Source organism: Chenopodium album, chromosome 13 (assembly GCF_948465745.1).
Source record: "Chenopodium album chromosome 13, dcCheAlbu1.1, whole genome shotgun sequence".
Taxonomy (NCBI): Eukaryota; Viridiplantae; Streptophyta; class Magnoliopsida; order Caryophyllales; family Amaranthaceae; genus Chenopodium; species Chenopodium album.
Window position 1 is genome coordinate 10,011,965 of NC_137846.1, and position 6,070 is coordinate 10,018,034.

The window sequence follows — 6,070 nt, forward strand, 5'->3', positions numbered from 1 at the left end:
TTTTTGATTCAATTTTAAGCCTTAGACACCTAAAACTAGGTAATATTGACATTTTATGAGAAAGAAATAGTTCATTTGATAAGAAATGTAGGAAATGGGCAAAGTAGAAGTCATATAGGCCATATTTGGGCCATTTTGAGTAAAATGCGTCTTAAACCTTAATAAAATGTTCTTTTGATTCAATTTTAAGTCTTAGACACCTAAACTAGGTAACATTGACATGTTATGAGAAAGAAATAGTTCATTTGATAAGAAAGGTAGAAAATGGGCTAAAAAGAAGTCATATAGGCCATATTTGGGCCATTTTTTGTTAATATGCTCTTTTGATGTGATTTCTAACCTTATACACCTAAAACTAGATAATATTGACATGTTATGAGAAAGAAATAGATCGTTTGATAAGAAATTTAGAAAATGGGCTAAATAGAAGTCATGCATGTAGGCCATATTAGGGCAATTTTTGGTAAAATGCTCTTTTGATTCAATTTTAAGCCTTAGACACCTAATACTCGGTAATATTGACATGTTATGAGAAATAAATAGTTCATTTGATAAGAAATGTAGGAAATGGGCAAAGTAGAAGTCATATAGGCCGTATTTGGGCCATTTTGAGTAGAATGCTTCTTAAAACTTAATAAAATACTCTATTGATGTGATTTCAAGCCTTAGACACATAAAACTAGGTAACATTGACATGTTATGAGAAAGAATTAGTTCATTTGATAAGAAAGGTAGAAAATAGGCTAAATAGAAGTCATATAGGCCATATTTGGGCCATTTTTTTGTTAAAAATTTTCTCTTTTGATATGATTTCTAACCTTATACACCTAAAGCTAGGTAATATTGACATGTTATGAGAAAGAAATAGATCATTAGATAAGAAATGTAGAAAATGGGCTAAATAGAAGTCATGCATGTAGGCTATATTAGGGCAACTTTTTGGTAAAATGCTTTTTTGATTCAATTTTAAGCCTTAGACACCTAAAACTAGGTAATATTGACATTTTATGAGAAAGAAATAGTTCATTTGATAAGAAATGTAGGAAATGGGCAAAGTAGAAGTCATATAGGCCATATTTGGGCCATTTTGAGTAAAATGCGTCTTAAACCTTAATAAAATGTTCTTTTGATTCAATTTTAAGTCTTAGACACCTAAACTAGGTAACATTGACATGTTATGAGAAAGAAATAGTTCATTTGATAAGAAAGGTAGAAAATGGGCTAAAAAGAAGTCATATAGGCCATATTTGGGCCATTTTTTGTTAATATGCTCTTTTGATGTGATTTCTAACCTTATACACCTAAAACTAGATAATATTGACATGTTATGAGAAAGAAATAGATCGTTTGATAAGAAATTTAGAAAATGGGCTAAATAGAAGTCATGCATGTAGGCCATATTAGGGCAATTTTTGGTAAAATGCTCTTTTGATTCAATTTTAAGCCTTAGACACCTAATACTCGGTAATATTGACATGTTATGAGAAATAAATAGTTCATTTGATAAGAAATGTAGGAAATGGGCAAAGTAGAAGTCATATAGGCCGTATTTGGGCCATTTTGAGTAGAATGCTTCTTAAAACTTAATAAAATACTCTATTGATGTGATTTCAAGCCTTAGACACATAAAACTAGGTAACATTGACATGTTATGAGAAAGAATTAGTTCATTTGATAAGAAAGGTAGAAAATAGGCTAAATAGAAGTCATATAGGCCATATTTGGGCCATTTTTTTGTTAAAAATTTTCTCTTTTGATATGATTTCTAACCTTATACACCTAAAGCTAGGTAATATTGACATGTTATGAGAAAGAAATAGATCATTAGATAAGAAATGTAGAAAATGGGCTAAATAGAAGTCATGCATGTAGGCTATATTAGGGCAACTTTTTGGTAAAATGCTTTTTTGATTCAATTTTAAGCCTTAGACACCTAATACTAGGTAATATTGACATTTTATGAGAAAGAAATAGTTCATTTGATTAGAAATGTAGGAAATGGGCAACGTAGAAGTCATATAGGCCATATTTGGGCTATTTTGAGTAAAATGCGTCTTAAAACTTAATAAAATGCTCCATTGATGTGATTTCAAGCCTTAGACACCTAATAATAACCAACATTGACATGTTATAAGAAAGAAATAGTTCATTTGATAAAAAATGTAGAAAATGGGCAAAGTAGAAGTCATATAGGCCATTTTTGATAAAATACATATTGTTTAGCCTATTTAATTAATTCTAACATAATTTTTCTGTATTTCAAGTTTTGCAATGTACAAAAGGATGGTCCGTTGACAATCAAGGAACTTAATGAAGTTCGAGACATGTTGGCGTCTTTTATCACCTTTAACATGTAAATGTCACTTTTATTGTGAATTTATGTTTTGTTAACTTTTTAACTATATTATTATTCATTAATTACTTACTATCCTTTGTATATATGTATAACACTTTTTATTTATTGTATTGCATTTGGGAATATTTATATCTATATATGAATTATTGTTTTTAATATTATTTGTATCTTATATTATTATTGGTAATAATAATAATAATAATAATAATTATTATTATTATTTTTGTTAATATTATTGCTGGAATTACAGACCTGAAAACAGGTGATTATTGCTGGAATTACAGGGTTTTTTTTTAAATATTATTGCAAGAAAACAGGGAAAAAAAATATAGTAAAGTGGCACCGGTTAACCGGTGCCAAAAAGTAACTACCACCAAAAAAAAATTTGCGCGGGGAATATTATTGGCACCGGTTAACTGATGGCCAAAAATGTTAATGGCACCGGTTAACCGGTGCCAAACCCATATATCCCACCGGTGGCAAATGTGGGAGGAATTGGCACCCCCCACATATTCACCGGTTCAAATCGGTGGCATATATGGGGTTTGAACTTGTGGCAATCCCATTTACTCTACTAGTGTTTCTTAAATAAAGTATCCCTATATTCAAGTTTTTTCATTCAAGGGAGTAACCCCTTATCCTTAAAAAGTGAACACAATTTTCTTCACATGTGAGTTTGCTCATCGGCTCAACACTCCCCCTCCACATGCGAGTTGTCCATAATACTGGCTCAAATCACAACTGGGGATGGCAGCGGATCTGGACCCGACTCGGATCCGTGGATCCAGATTCGTTTTCCACGGATATGGGTCTTTAAATTCTTGACCCGGCCGATCCGGGTCGAATCCGGGTCCTGTTGAAAAAAACGGATCTGGATCCGGGTCCAACTCCCAGACCCGGACTCAAATCCGTTTACCCGTTTTATAAATTTTCTATTAAAAAAAACTAAAATTATTTGTTTCTTTATTAAACATGTTTATGATGTTAGTGATGAAGATTAGCCCTTTCAAAAGATGGATTTTTGATGCCCATATTGGATACATTATCATTATTTTTTTTGCTTGCTCATTTGTAACATCGTACCTTTTTCATTGTTTATAATTTTTATTTCAAAAGACAAGTGCATAAGGTGGTTGCTTTGTATTTTTAGATTAGTTGTATAACTTTAATTTAGGTTGAACTTAATAAACCTTCGGTGGAAGATTTTTGACCCAAACACTACATTTATTGTATAAAATTAAGCAAAATGTATTGGACCCGTTTTAGACACGGACCTGGACTCGGTAGACCCGTCGGATCTGGATCCAAGCTAGAAAAACGGATTTGGATCCGGGTCCATCCGAACCCAATCCAGATCCGACCTGTTGCCATCTATAATCACAACACAACCTAACTTGAACTCTAATACCATGATAAACGGGCCTAGACCACATCCGCTACAATTGTCCACTTTATACGTCCAATGAAGTTCCACCTCAAAACCATATGACAATGAGGGGAGTAGCCCAGCCTTTCGCCTTATAAAGTGGACAAACTTTTTTGTTTCTTCAATTTGGAATACACTTCTCAACACTTTTATACTCACATGTGAGTTTGCTCGAGTTGTTCACCCTTTTTTTATTCCTCTTAAATGTCAATTTACACACTCATTTCATTAAATTCCTGTTAAATACAAAATAAATTAATATTATTATATTATGAGATAGAGAAAATACATCATTTCAAAGGTAGGGCATAACAAAAGGCAGTTGAGTATTGTTAATGCGCTGAATCAGTGGTTGTGAGACTTGTGAGAATTAAGCAAATTATTGAGCTTAGAGCCAACCACGGCCATGCTAAGGGGAAAAATAGGTGTAGCCTGGACCAAAACATAGGACAAGTTTTTAATTTTATTGTACTACTAGTATATGTAACAATTAGTGAAAAACGTGTTTGATAACTAACCCTTAAAGTTTGCAGAAGTCACTAGCTTTTTGCACATTATTTTGTTTGCTTCTCAACTTGTCTTTACCTATGAACTAACTTTACTTTGTTTCTATAGTACTACGTAATTAAAGGTAATGGATTGATGATAAGGTACTTGTGTTTGTGTTTTGTATCATTGTATATTTGTATGTAATGATGAGTTGATGACTGATGAGAAGTACAGTTTTTAGAGTATGATTGTGAGAAATAGAAATAAATGGACATTTCTATTAGATTCAGATCTTATTAGGTGAACTAAATATAGCCGTAGTCATGTCATGAAAGTGAATAGAGGGAGGGGCGGTCCATTTGATGATATTGTCTGCAGTGGTTAACAAAAAGCAAGAAAGTCTTCCATCTGTAATTGTAATGCTTACAACTTCAATGACCAATTTTAATTAATTAAATGTTGTTATACACATGTGCAATAATATACATCTACTTAGCTTCCTTTCAACCTTTGTAAAAAATAAAAAAAAAAAATCGTCTACTCATCATATTTCAATTTACATTAGATGACAATTATTACTTCTTCCATCCCATAATACAATGTTAAAGTGTTTGTTTCAATTTTATGATCTTTAAATCGCATCTTTATCTATTATAATTAATTATACATTAATAAAAATAATAAAAAATTGATGTATAAAATTGTATGTACATTATGACATATCCAGTGAAGATATAAATTTTGTATGAAATCTAGTGAAGCAATGATATATGACATGGCTATATTTTATGTAATTAACTTTTTATGAAGTATTAATAAAAATTTATGGTTAAAAAAAAATTAAATAGGTATGTAGCTAAATTGTGATTATAGATGGGAAGGCCATCTTGTCAAAAAAAAAAAAAAAAAAAAAAAAGTTCTCTTTATATCAACTTTAATTCAATGTCATACTCAAACTAGTCAATTTTCCTTGAAAAATAAATAAATTACGGAGTAGCTAATTTGTGATTAGATTGATTTAGTGCCAATGCAAGCAATAATGTATCTTCCCACATTCTCCTCTTCTTCTACAAAACCATTCTTCATTAAAAACGATATTTTAATTTACAACCTCAATTGCAAGTCTTCAACTATATATGGCTACTTTATTACGAAGTATTATGAATTATGCTTCATGGTGTTTGTGGTTAGACGATGGCGAAGGTGATAGTAGTCATGAAAGTCAATGGAGGATGGGTCCTAAATTCCTAATTGAGGTGTAGAAGTACTTTTCGTAATTACATTGGTTAATTTTTTTTTTTTTCTTCTCTGAGGAAGAGCAAAGATTAATCATTCAATATTAAGAGAGTCCATAAGTACAAATTAAATGGGGAGACTTCCGAAGGAACACTATACTCCCAGATTTGCTCTACATTAAAAGGAATAAATCTAGGGATGGCAATTGAATCCGAGTTCGATTCGAATCCGATCCGATCCGAAGAAAAAAATTCGATTCGAATCCGTTTAAAATTAGTCCGAATCCGAATTCGATAAAATAGATCCGAATCCGAATAGGAGGTGGATCGGACTTGGACCCTACGCAAAGTCCGACGGAGTCCGATCCGAGTCCGAATCCGATACTATGAGCATATGCTTTATAACTTGAGACAATTGTTTGCTTGTTTGTTGCAAAATTTTGTTATGTAACCTAGTACATTATTTAAACATGTTATAATTATACTTACCTTGGTATGACAATACAAGAAATTATAGGTATATGACATTACAAAATAAAAAAATTAATCGGATCATTTCGGAGG